General features: G+C 36.3%; 1 pseudogene; it reads left to right on the plus strand.

Annotated features, from left to right (window-relative positions):
• Positions 1-8,480: 8,480 nt before the first annotated feature.
• Positions 8,481-11,724, plus strand: LOC145105619 (putative leucine-rich repeat receptor-like serine/threonine-protein kinase At2g19230; annotated as a pseudogene).
• The last annotated feature ends 2,552 nt before the right edge of the window (positions 11,725-14,276 follow it).

Consider the following 14,276-nt stretch of genomic DNA (forward strand, 5'->3'; position numbering starts at 1 on the left):
TTATACATATACGAACACACAAACTATAGTAAGTATAGTTTGGGAATTCAATACATGGTTTACATATACATACACACATCTTTTATAAACCTCTACGTTATTTATAAAAAAGGTTTTCTCGTATTATTACTTGTAATGTCGTTAATCTAGCTTGAGAGACACGTCTTTAGGTACAATTTCATGTACTAGTGGAAGACTACCCCTTATGATCCAGAGTCTCCTCAAAGGAGAGCATGATTTTTGTGTATAGATCTATACGGGACTGACTATCCCGCACCTTGCTGCTAGCTACAGTAGGACCGACAGGTTTACGGATGACAAAGTCATAAAGGATACTGGTGCCCGATTCGCGCCATATCAAGTTTAGTATGGTCATAAAACTCGCAAATGGATAACAATGGTTTACTTATGTAGTAATATAATATACATGAACAATGATTATTTAGCATAATTATGGAAAATACATGGTTTCTTTATGAGAAATAAAACTATCGTACATACTAGTAGTAACTAGGTTTTTCAAACAGAACATTCCACACAGAGGTTTTTCATACAGAATTCATCATACAATACATCTAGTAGTAACCAAACATACAAACTAATATGTTTTATATACTACAACCGGATATAATAACAAACATTCATAGTTAGTTCTATAACTCTTTAGTTTATGCATCAGTGTTACGTATGAAGAATACTCGATAGACAGTGGGATTTGTGGTTTTTGCCTTATTTCATGTTCCTTGTTTGGTTGTGGACTTAGGGCAGGTCCAAATAGTCGACTGTCTGTTTAATATTGGTTTATACGTGGATAGCATGAACTAAGTGGTTATAGATGGAACTGATAATATCTCACTTTTACTAAAGAAAATATTGGATTTTCTTGGAAACATACAAACATTTTTACTGATTCATTAACAGGTTGTTATTACAAAAAGATACTTATGAAATCACCAGCTTTATGCTGATACTCTTTTTCAAAACTGCTTGTATTCTCAGGAAATCATTAGACAGGTACCTCGACAGACTTTTGAGAAGACGGAGTGTATAGAGTCTCGTCTTTCACTTTTGTTACACTTTTGGATGTATAAAAATATGAATCAAACTGATGTAAACACTTATTATATATATTCAATGTAATGGTTGTGTTTACTTTGATTACTATGATTCAATTGTTGTGATACTATACATGAAGTCATCTGCCCTCGAACGTTTCCGTCGTTCCGGTTTGGGGGTGTGATAGATTGGTATCAGAGCTATTGTTTATAGCAAACTAAGTATACCGAACCTTACATGGTATACAACTATAAACACTAAGGGGCCGAAGTGCTCTGAACTAAAAGTATACTTCTAAAATATAAGTATTTTATAAAGAGTATACAAGTATCCGTAAGTACCAGAAACAGTATCATAAGTAGAACAAAACAAAAGTATTTGGATGTTGAACACTGTGGTTAAACCTGGATAGTTATGTAATCATGCATGGGATCAATATAGCCCGATCAACTATATTTATTTGAGACATGACGAACATGTGTCTGGGAGTGACTGTGATGTTGAAGCAAGCCTAAAACTTACCAAACCATATACATCGAGAGATCGATAGAACATAACAAATACAACATTAAAAATACTATAGGAGTATTTTACTTACTATAAGATAACAACAAAGTATCGAGCATACAATTATAATACTATAGAAATATTATTAGACTCGACGTTTATTAACTATCCCTTTCACCTCTATTCTCACATAGATAGCATGGTTGGATTCAATCTTCCTGGCGACCAGTACTTTCCCAACCAAGGAAATAATGGATGGCTCGAGGAAGAGCCAGAAGAAAATCATGAAATTCCTTTGGACGATGACTTCGCAGAACAATTCCCTGAAGAGGCCGACTCGGAACCTGAAGTCGAGAACCTACCTCAAGTGGCCCTAATACCAAATCCTAACCACCGACTTGAATTCCAAGGTCCAACGCCTATGTGGGTTGGGAGTTTGAATAGGTGGAGCCACGAGCAAGGCCAACCCCTCCCATACAACGGAAACCGCAACTTCTACAATCTGAACGAGGGAGGCCCCGCAGACAGGGCCCTTCCAATCCTGATACGCCGAGTGGCTCGCAATGTTGAGCTAGGTGTGGAAACCATTCAACGAACTGTGGAACTCGAAGCGGATTCAAGCGTCAGTATGGATCACATTCATCGCCTTGAAAGTGCTCATGGGAGAGCTATGAGAGACAATGAAGCTCTGCTGCAAGAGCTAGCTGTAACCCGAGCTGAAGTCATAGAGCTCTGAGAACGCCAATCAGTATACGAGAGACGCCTGCTTGGTGTGGAGCGTCAGCTGGCCGAATTAAGGATTCATCTAAGGGGTGCTCGTTGCCGATAGGAAATACTCTACTCATCCTTCCTTTTGGTTTAAAGAATAGCCTTCATATCTATGCTCTAAGTAGCTCTTTTCCCCGTAAACATTCCTGTCTTGCAAGTACTGTTTCACCAGTTCTTTATGTTGTCAAATTTTCCCTCTGTTGGTATGTTGTAGACCTACTCCTAGGTCAAGTTTTCCGAACCCTGTGTAATCCCCATACCAACTATAGTGACATCAATCTTATTTCAGTTAAAGATGATCATTATCAAAAGTATATTCTGGATCAGTAGCATGCAAACTAAGTAACTCAATCAAAGTCATACCACTATTTCATCTTTGAAATTTATAACCGATAAATGCTACCTCACAAACGTCTCGTCAGAAACTCATTCGAGAATAGTCACTTCAAATCCAAAAGTTTATTTCGTATATACTTCCTTTATGGATGATTATCAGGACACTATAGAGGTCGGATTATCATACTCTTGGAAACCAGTATAACTTAGCTTAATTAACGCTCGTGCAATACTCACTTCCATAGAATACACCTCAGGAACATTATCAGAACCATTCAGGGTAGCCCCCCAAGGCGTGAAATTTATAAGTATATAAATTCATGAAATACAACTACCAATGACCATCGTTACTCACTAGATCGTTTCTCGTCATGCCACAGAACCATGTCTTCACAAGGAGGTAACCAACCAACTGGCGAGACACCATTTCTGCAGATGGACTTCGCTACATTTCAGGCCACAGTCACAGCCGCCGTAAACGTTGTCATGGCGCAATTCAATGCCAACAACCCAAATGAGAATGGAAACAATATCAACACTTCAAACCGTAGCAACACAAAAGGAAACCAACAAGGGCCTAGCCATGATGATACTCCAACTCACAAACCTAAGAACAATAAACGAAAATTTTGGAACAAAAAGGAGCGCAAGTTATCTCAGAAACTTGCCAACAGACAACAACCTGTGGCAACTTCTGCAGCCACGACATCTGCCACTCAAGCACCAATACCAGTACGGCGATACGTTGGAAATCTACCAGACTGCAAGAGATGCAACTTCCATCATATAGGAAGATACCGCACATTGCGATGTAAGAACTGCAACAAACAAGGACATACCACTCGTTTCTGCAGGGCACCGGCCCGATCAATCATTCAAGCTCTTGGCATGGAAGTAAGTCAGGTTTGTTACAGTTGTGGTGAACCTGGACATTTCAAAAGAAATTGTCCAAGGACTAAAAATGGCAAAGAAGCTCGCTCCCATAGGACCCCGACTCAACACATCACTTCAACTACCGATGCTAGTATAATTCAAGTATGCCATGCATGTGGTGAAATGGGGCACTTCAAGAGAAACTGTCTGACGGAGAGAAATGACGGAGGAGAAGGAGGAGTGTATCATCATGACATATAAGAGCAACGAGGAAACCCTCTCCCTTTTTGAGGTTTTGGTACGTTTTTTAAATAAAATTTCCTTAAAGATTTAATCTATTTTAATATTAAAATTTGGGGAGATTAAGAAGTAATTATAAATAACTCACTCGTCCGAACAAGTCACGACAACCATAAGAAAACTAAAGATTCGTTCAGGGAAGCTATGATGGCTTAGTTTATACATCAAGGTTGTGTATAGTTGGGATGTTGCAGACTTAGAGTGAGTGATTCCACCTTAATTCATGTTCCTTGTCTGGTTGTGGATTTAGGGCAGAGTCACTCAGTCGACCGTCTTGTTCATCTTAATTATACATAAATTGTATATGAGCGATCATAAAGATACCAAAAAGAATCATAATATAAAGTATCTTCACTAGTTATCAAAACACTTGCCCTGTTTGTACTTGCCCATCGCGGTACAAGAGTGACAGTGGTAGCATCAAAGAGAAAACAGAAAACACTAGAACGTTTACACAGAGTACATTGTCGAACACATTAAAGATACACCGTCGTATAGCAATCATTTCTTTCAAATCAGCCTAACTTTTGTCTTTGTAAAGAGTCCGTTATCATCATTCGTCATGGATTGGCGTGGTCCTCACCATACTAAGTTCATACGTTTCCAAAGCCTCGACCGTCAAATTCACGAAACCCTCGTCATTTGTAACGACAACCAGACATAGACCTCTGAATCGCTTCTCTCATATTCTAGACCCCGAAGTACTCATGCGAGGAGTACCTTACCCTCCGAAACCCTTCCGAAGTATACCCAGTAAACCCTCCCGAACTATCACTCGTCCAATGGGTCGAGTTTAAGCTTAGAGACTAACACAAATCCATATTCAAGAGTTAGACAAGAGAGTCGTGCTGATAAGAGACGAAAACCTTTTGGAGTTCCAGGTTGGTAACCGTGTTCTTTTGAAGGTCTCAACCAGGAAAGGCACGATACGCTTTGGAAAGCGTGAAAAGTTGAATCCGAAATACATAGGGCCATTCAAGATTCCCACTAGGATCGGTCCCGTAGCATACAAATTTTGTTACCCCGAGAACTTAGCCGCGTACATTCTGTCTCCCACGTGTCGAACCTAAAGAAGTGTCTGTCCGATAAGACACTTGTAATTCCCCTCGATGAGATTGAACTAGACGAGAACCTTAACTTCGTGGAAGAACCAGTAGAGATCATGGACCGAGAGGTCAAACAAATGAAGTAAATCAATATCACAATAGCGAAGGTTCGCTAGAATGACAAGAGAGGACCTGAATTCACTTTAGAACGCGAAAATTCAATGAAACTGAAGTACCCTTATCTATTTCCGAGTTCATGATTTGTATTCAGTGTCTGAATTTCGGGACGAAATTCCCTTTAACAGGGGGATGATGTGACAACCCGAAATTTCTATCTTGTACAACCAGTCAATTCAATTCAATCAAAGTCAGACTCATTTCCGCTATCTTTTAGCATTGTTTAGAGTCTGTTTAAGTGTTCTAATCCTAGTGCAATCAAGGTTTGAGTTTAGGGATGAGATATCCAAAGTCATAGAGTTGCATTTCGGGCCAAACACTCCTTCAGGAGGAATATACGGCCGTACACATGGGTGTACGGCCGTACACCCCCTCATGGCCGTACACTCTCACCTATAAAGGTGATACTTAGTCATCATTCAACACTTTTCACCCCTCCAAGCCAAGAAATCGGGTTTTCTCTCTCTCTCTAGCTTCATCAAGTTTCTCACCTAGATCCCCAAAGATGTAAGTGTTTCCTACCTTAATATGCTACTACATAGCTTTAACTAGAGATGCATCAATGTTTCATTCCATAAATTTCATCTTTTGTTAGATCTTCATCTTTCACCAAGAACACACACTAGTTCTTGGTGGCCATAAACCCTCAATCAAGCTTCCAAATTGTGAGTAACTGCTTCCTATACTTGTTATCTACTAGAAACACTTGTTGTTCATCTTAAAATCGACAATCCTAGCAAGAACATGAAGGTGTACGGCCGTAGACCCGTGTACGGCCTTACACACCTCATGGGACCGTATACCCTCTTTGATGCTCATTATTGGCCTTAAAATTGCATTAAAACTAAGCATGGGACCTAGAACACTCCCTTGATGCTATTTAGGACCTTAAAAACACCTCAAATGCACACTTCTTCATGAGTGTACGACCGTACACCCTTGTATGGTCGTACACACCTCAAAACACCCCAAAAGGTCCTCCAAAGTGAGAACCTAGTTCATATCCTTGATGAGCAACCGACCCACTAGCTTCCCCATTGTTCAAAGACACTCTTTAGCATGTTTTACCATGAGTGTATGGCCGTACACCCATGGCAGTACACACCTAAGTGTGGCCGTAAACCTCCCTCATTCAATCACATGTGATTTTAACACTTAGTTTTAAGTGTTTCCAAGTCCCTAGGGTGATTCCCTATCATAACTAGTTGCGTTATACACTAATTTGATACAAATATATGTCATTATATGCTAAATAGGATCCGTGTATACTCGAGTCTTCACTCAACACTTAGCTTCCTACGACCAATCTTAAGTACACATCACTCGCAGCAGGTGAGTTCATACCCCTACATTTTTCCGAGTTTTTTATGTTTTCAGGGGGGGGGGGGGAATACAAGCCAAACATAAATGATTTTATGAAATTTATACAAAAGGATTTCAATAAACTTAAAACGGATGCAATCAATACAAACATACAGTTTCTATGTTTTTTTATTAAAATATTTTAGATATTTTATCCCTTATGTATTATGCTGAGCATAAGGGACGTTTTCAACTTACAAGTTTAACCACATAGTTTTCAGATCAATACATGATTATACATATACAAACACACAAACTATAATAGGTATAGTTTGGGAATTCATACAAGGCTATACAAACACACAAACTATAATAGGTATAGTTTGGGAATTCATAGAAGGTTATACAAACACACAAACTATCATAGGTATAGTTTGGGAATTCATACACGGTTATACATATACGAACACACAAACTATAGTAAGTATAGTTTGGGAATTCAATACATGGTTTACATATACATACACACATCTTTTATAAACCTCTACGTTATTTATAAAAAGGTTTTCTCGTATTATTACTTGTAATGTCGTTAATCTAGCTTGAGAGACACGTCTTTGGGTACAATTTCATGTACTAGTGGAAGACTACCCCTTATGATCCAGAGTCTCCTCAAAGGAGAGCGTGATTTTTGTGTATAGATCTATACGGGACTGACTATCCAGCACCTTGCTGCTAGCTACAGTAGGACCGCCAGGTCTACTGGTGACAAAGTCATAAAGGATACTGGTGCCCGATTCGCACCATATCAAGTTTAGTATGGTCATAAAACTCGCAAATAGATAACAACGGTTTACTTATGTAGTAATATACTATACATGAACAATGATTATTTAGCATAATTATGGAAAATACATGGTTTCTTTATGAGAAATAAAACTATCGTACATACTAGTAGTAACTAGGTTTTTCAAACAGAACATTCCACACAGAGGTTTTTCATACAGAATTCATCATACAATACATCTAGTAGTAACCAAACATACAAACTAATATGTTTTATATACTACAACCAGATATAATAACAAACATTCATAGTTAGTTCTATAACTCTTTAGTTTATGCATCAGTGTTACGTATGAAGAATACTCGATAGACTGTGGGATATGTGATTTTCGCCTCATTTCCTGTTCCTTGTTTGGTTGTGGACTTAGGGCAGATCCACATAGTCGACTTTCCGTTCAATATTGGTTTATACGTGGCTAGCATGAACTAAGTGGTTATAGATGGAACTGATAATATCTCACTTTAACTAAAGAAAATATTGGATTTTCTTGGAAACATACAAACATTTTTACTGATTCATTAACAAGTTGTTATTACAAAAAGATACTTATGAACTCACCAGCTTTATGCTGATACTCTTTTTCAAAACTGCTTGTATTCTCAGAAAATCATTAGACAGGTACATCGACAGACTTTTGAGAAGACGGAGCGTATAGAGTCTCGTCTTTCACTTTTGTTACACTTTTGGATGTATAAAAATATGAAGCAAACTGATGTAAACACTTATTATATACATTCAATGTAATGGTTGTGTTTACTTTGATTACTATGATTCAATTGTTGTGATAGTATACATGAAGTCATCTGCCTTCGAACGTTTCCGCCGTTCCGGTTTGGGGGTGTGACAGTTCTCACCCGATCCACTCTCAAATACCGTGTTTTCAGCCCATCCCATACTTTCTTTGGGTCGGTGTAACTCGCCATGCAACACCATGTCTTCGGGTATCGCTTGAAACAAAAAGGCAAGAGCTTGTTTTGATTTCTTTTGATCCCATGCTTCACCTAACGCATTTGGTTCGATCGTCTCCCATATGTCGTGTGCATCCATAATCGACTTGACTTTGACCGCCCACACCGGATAATTCGTTGGAGTCAAAACCGGAACTTGATATGTCATTGAACCTTCTTTCATCGCCATTCTTCCTTTTTATAACTTCAACCCTATTCCGATCAAACTTGTTCAAAGAGATCTATTCCACCGACCAAGAAAACAAGCAACCTGCTCTACTGTCTTCTTGCACCTGCAAAACGAACCAAATCCAATGCCACATGCTTTTGACGGATCTCTTCCGTTCGTTTATTCCGCGCCTCCCCGGTTAGTCTCTTTCACCCGAACAAGCCTCCGATCAAAGGATGAAGCCTACACCCCCCTTTACTCGAACCAACCCTCTTCAACCTTCGCTCTGATACCAAGTGTAATACCAAGGGTAATCACACAACGAAAGTTACTTGCTGTCAAAGCTTTATTAATAAGCTAAACTAAGTTCTGAATACAATTAAGAAAAAGACATGTCCTATATTTATACTAATTAAAATAGTATCCTACTCAAACTCTAAATCTAAAAGATGAACTCAGTAAAATAGAAACCTTATCAAACTCTAAAACAATCAAACAAAACTTAAATATATAATTTTCCTAAAATGCCCCTACACTCATAAATCCGATTAATCCAACAAACTAAACTTTCTTTAGATACAAACACTAAGCAGTAGGCACATGTATCAAATCAATTGAACAACTCTCTTCACCCTCCCATTTTATATATATATATATATATATATATATATATATATATATATATATATATATATATATTGCAGGCTTTATAAGCATAGACTAAGTATCCGATGATAACTTCATAGACAGTGGCGAGATCCATAACATATTATCCATATACAACTCGTTCGATGTGGATACTCAACTTACCACCCTCACAAGTTTTCCACAAAATGCAAGAAACTGCTACACCCTAGAACCAACCCAAGGAAAGGGTAATAGGTATTTGATAAGGGCAAGGTTTATGTACGGGAATTATGACTTTAAGGGCCAACTTCCAGAATTCGATATCTATCTTGGACCTGATTACTGGGATACAGTAACATTTAACTCATCATCTAATCCAGTAAACATGGAGATCATATATGTATCATCATCAGATTACATATATGTTTGTCTAGTAAATACAGGTCGTGGAACACCTTTTGTATCAGTGATAGAACTACGGCTTCTTGCAGGCGATATGTATAAAGAAACTGATTTTGGATCATTATACCTTTTTGCACGCGTAAATTTTGGAAGTGTGTTTGGAACCATCAGGTCAACCTTTTAAATTTTCTTACAACTAACCTAATTAATTAACCTTTTCTGTCATCACTTGAATAGTTATCTTTTCTTGATTATTAACTTAGGTATAAAGATGACACATATGATCGACTATGGAGTTCAATTAATTGGCCAAATAGTACTTTATTATACACTTTGGATGAAGTTTCTTCATTTCTTTTCACAACCATTGATCCACCATCAGCGGTTTAAAAGGAAACAATTTTGTTGGGCCAGTCCCAGAACAGCTGTTATCAAAGTCAAACAAGGGATTATTGTCATTGAGGTTTGCTACTTTCTTTCTGGATCATTTGAAAAGAAATATGATTCAATTCATTGCTTCAGTAATTAACACTTAATTAATACCACAAAATTAGTTTTGATGGAGAGAGTACAGGTGACACTATAAGTTCTTGCGACCCGAATCATTGTAAAAACCCTAAGGATAACAAAATCATTGTTCCAGTAATAACAGCAACGGTTGCTTCAATCTTTGTGATCTTGACAGCAATCACGGCCATATGGGTGATTACAAAACGAAGAGAACATGGTATGAGAATCACTAGTCTTTAATGTAATAACCATGTAAGGAACACCTTAGTCAGCACACAGACATACACGAAAATATCAATAACTGGAAGATTGCATGCAGACAATAAGAAAACAACAGTACACATACTCAGAGTTGCAGAGCATCACGGACAACTTCAAGGTTTTTATTGGTAAGGGGGGATTTGGAACTGTTTACCATGGATCTATCGATGATACAGAAGTTGCTGTGAAGATGCTTTCAGAATCATCACTACAAGGGGACAAGGAATTCCAGGCCGAGGTAACTTCTGTTCCTGCAGTAAGGACCTGTCATATTATATAACTAGTTAACTACAAACAAGAAAATATGTGCAATGAAATTTTTACATGCAGGCGCATATCTTCTACTGGGTGCTCATAAAAACTTAACTTCCGTCGTTGGGTACTGCAATCAGGGAAACCATAAGGGAATCATTTACGAGTACATGATGGAAATTTAGAGAGGCATCTATTTGGTATTTGTCTTCACTAACATTTTGTTCTTTAAGTTAGACATGTGTATATTTTTCTCTATACACTACTTTATAACTTTGACATGGATTAAAAGCTAATCTATACTTCTGATTTCTATGTGATGTACGTAAGATATTACGTACAAACATATGTGACTAAGTATTAATTAATATTTCAAATCACATGAGCAGATACGAGTTCAAGTGTCTTGAATTGGGAAGAAAGATTACAAATAGGATGCGATGCAGCACATGGTCCGTAATACTATTGCAAATTCAACTTGCTTATATTTTTGTCTTCTATAATAACGAAGATTTTTAACGATATGGAGTTCTCATTTCAGGACTGGATTACCTGCATCATGGTTGCAAACCACCGATAGTCCATAGAGATGTCAAGTGTACCAACATCTTGCTCAATGGAAATTTTCAAGCAAAAATAGCTGACTTTGGGTTGTCCAAAGTTTTTCCAACAGAAGTTGGCACCCACATATATTTCAACAGCAGTTGCTGGCACTCCTGGTTACCTGGAACCTGAGTGAGTTTTTCTAAAAATATATGTAAAACTTATATTTAACCAAAAAGAAACAATCAATTTAAGAAACAGATGTGACAGTGACAAACACTTTTTAATTCTAGATACTTCAAGTAGCATAAATTTATGCAAACCTTTTGATTTGAAAAACATTGAAATTTCCTCTGTGTCTTTGTTATTCATGGATATTTTTGTATACATAAAATATGAATTATGCCATGCAGGTATTACACGTCAATCAGGTTGACCGAGAAAAGTGATGTTTATAGCTTTGGAATTATGCTTCTTAATCACAGGACAACCATATATGAAGAGAACAACATAAACATAAGTAGATGGGTGAATCTAAAGCTGGAAGGTGGGAAAATGAAAAACATTGTTGATCCTAGGTTACTTGGGGATTTTGATATCAATTCAGCTTGGAAGGCAGTGGAACTTGCAATGGCATGTGTGGTCCGCACGCCCCGCAGAAGACCAGCCATGAATGAAGTGGTGATTGAGTTAATTGACTGTTTGGTAATGGAAAGAGCTCGTCAGGAGACAAAAACAATGCAATTAAGTGGACTCGGTTCTCTTAATCAACAAATTATATATGATCCGAACCCAAGATAATGAATTCAAAATACATTTTCAGTTTATATTTGTCTAAGCTTTATCTGGTTGTGGTGGTTGTTTGTTTTAAATAAGAGAAATTAAATATCCTCCTACTCACATTAAATTGTGACAATAAATGGATTAAAATATTATCAAATTCATTAAAATTAGTTATTAAATATGACACATGTCAACATTTGATATAGTAGGAAGTAAATAAGAATAAAATGTAGGATGATGTTTAATTTCTCTTTAATAATTTTCCTTCTAAAATGAGATATAAGAGTGCACAATCTTAGCTCCTTCGTGCTTAAGTTGAGTGTAATAAGTGTATTACAACTATTGTACACCTTGAAATCTTTCTTTTCTTGTAGTTGGTCTGTATTTTCCTTAAAAAATTTCATAAATAGGCATGTAAAGATTTCACAATATAAAAGTTGTGGAACCCATTGTGTGGTTTAAGGATCTTTTCATATTCATTCAAAAATAGTGTAGAGTTTCGTATCGACTAATGGAGTTCTAGTGGTTCACATGCATGTATGTATGTGTGAAATGTATATTTGTTGGTAATGTTGTTGATTTAGTGTCACCGGCCATTGAAATGTAATTAGAATTAATACGTTGCTAAAACGGATAATTAACTGTTTCTAATATTAGTTAGATGGCGTGGAATTCACAAGTATATAAGATCGGTTTGATATGGAACAACAGATGAAGGTGGTAAAATTGATAATTTCGTCAATTTTGGAAATTGAATCAAATTGTATATGGAAAATGTGATTTAATGGGCACCTTATGGTAAACTAGTGGTTTCGTCTGTTTTGAAAACCATTGAGTGATTGTGGTAAACTAGTGGTTTCGTCTGTTTTGAAAACCATTGAGTGATTGTGTTATAAACCATTAAATGGTTACAATTAATTAAATTGCAACCTCCATTTTGTATAGCTATATATAGCTTATCTAAGGGAAGGAGAAAATATGATTTTCTCTCTCTCTCTCTCTCTCTCTCTCTCTCTCTCTCTCTCTCTCTCTCTCTCTCTCTCTCTCTCTCTCTCTCTCTCTCTCTCTGAATATTTATAGTTTTCTTTAGTAATTTGGTTTTTGTTTATGTGCCTAGAATCGAAGGTGTCATTGTGGATTATCTTACATTGTTTTTCGTGATACTCAAACATAGGGTCGAAATATCAATTCGAAAAATGAACTTACATGGTCCACAAGCAATTTGGATCTACATACCACCATTACCTTGTTCGCTTGTGTATACCTTTTCCAACGATTGATATTTGCTATATATTGGTGGTCACGACTTTGAGATAGGACTATGAAGATCTACAAAATGGAAAAGTTTGAAGGAAATGACTTCAGGCATTGGCAGAAGAAGATGCACTTCCAGTTGACTACATTGAAGGTGGTGTATGTGTTGAGTACCCCCATTATATAGCGCAGTTGGTTGGAGACGAGAAATTGGAGCAAACCAGAAGGGGTACTAAGTGGGAGAATAATGACTATATTTGTAGAGGTCATATTTTTAACGGTACATGTAATTATCTATTCGATATCTACCAAACTGTTGAAAGTGCGAAAGAATTATAGGACACTCTTGAATGAAAATACATCGTTGAAAATGTTCTAGCAAGAAGTTTTTAATTAGAGATTTTAATAATTATAAGATGATTGATTTAAGGTCTATAATGGAACAACATGGATATAATGAATCCATTGTTGTGTCGAATGTGATTAATAAATTACCCCCATCCTAGAAAGATTTCAAGCATAACCTAAAATATCAGTAGGAGGAAATGTTATTGGTTCAACTCGGTAGTCATTTTCGCATTCAAGAATCTTTTCAGCCACAAGAAAATAATAAAAATAAAGGTAAAATTGAATCTGCACATGTAGTTTAGGCCTTTAATTAACATTTATTATTATTATTATTATTATTATTATTATTATTATATATATATATATATATATATATATATATATATATATATATATTGACTTCCAATGAATTTACAACCTAATATTATTCTTAAATTCACTATAATATTAGTTAATCTAAATATTTGAACCTTAGCTTTTAGTTCAAAACTCCATGTAATACCTCGTAATACCTCATGCATCATAATAACTATTAAAAAAAACTCATGCTTTGCAATGAGACTGCTTTTTTTTTTTTGCTAAACTTTAAAAAGAAGTAAAAGAAAAGTAGGATGTTGTAATTCGTTGAGTCTGAAAGTACGATGCTTATAAACAAAATAAAGTAGAAGTAAATGTTGTAATCATTAGCATTTTATATTAGGTGGAAATAGATGAAAGTACAATGCTATCATCCAAGACATATTGCTATTATCGATAAAACAAAGTGCAAGAATGTTGCTATTATAGAAATAATAAGTATATTTCCTATATTGGTAAAAAGAATAAAATATGACAAATTTAGCCTCCAACATATTACCAATCTTGAAACTAATTCATTCTCATCTTAAGCATTTCCATCTTTCTTCTTTGGACAGACCTGTTTCTTTTTTTTTTTAAAGTACCTCTGACCTATGTTATTTTACAACAAA

The sequence above is a fragment of the Lactuca virosa genome, chromosome 4 (assembly GCF_052849685.1).
Source record: "Lactuca virosa cultivar CGN04683 chromosome 4, Lactuca_virosa_CGN04683_v6, whole genome shotgun sequence".
Classification (NCBI taxonomy): domain Eukaryota; kingdom Viridiplantae; phylum Streptophyta; class Magnoliopsida; order Asterales; family Asteraceae; genus Lactuca; species Lactuca virosa.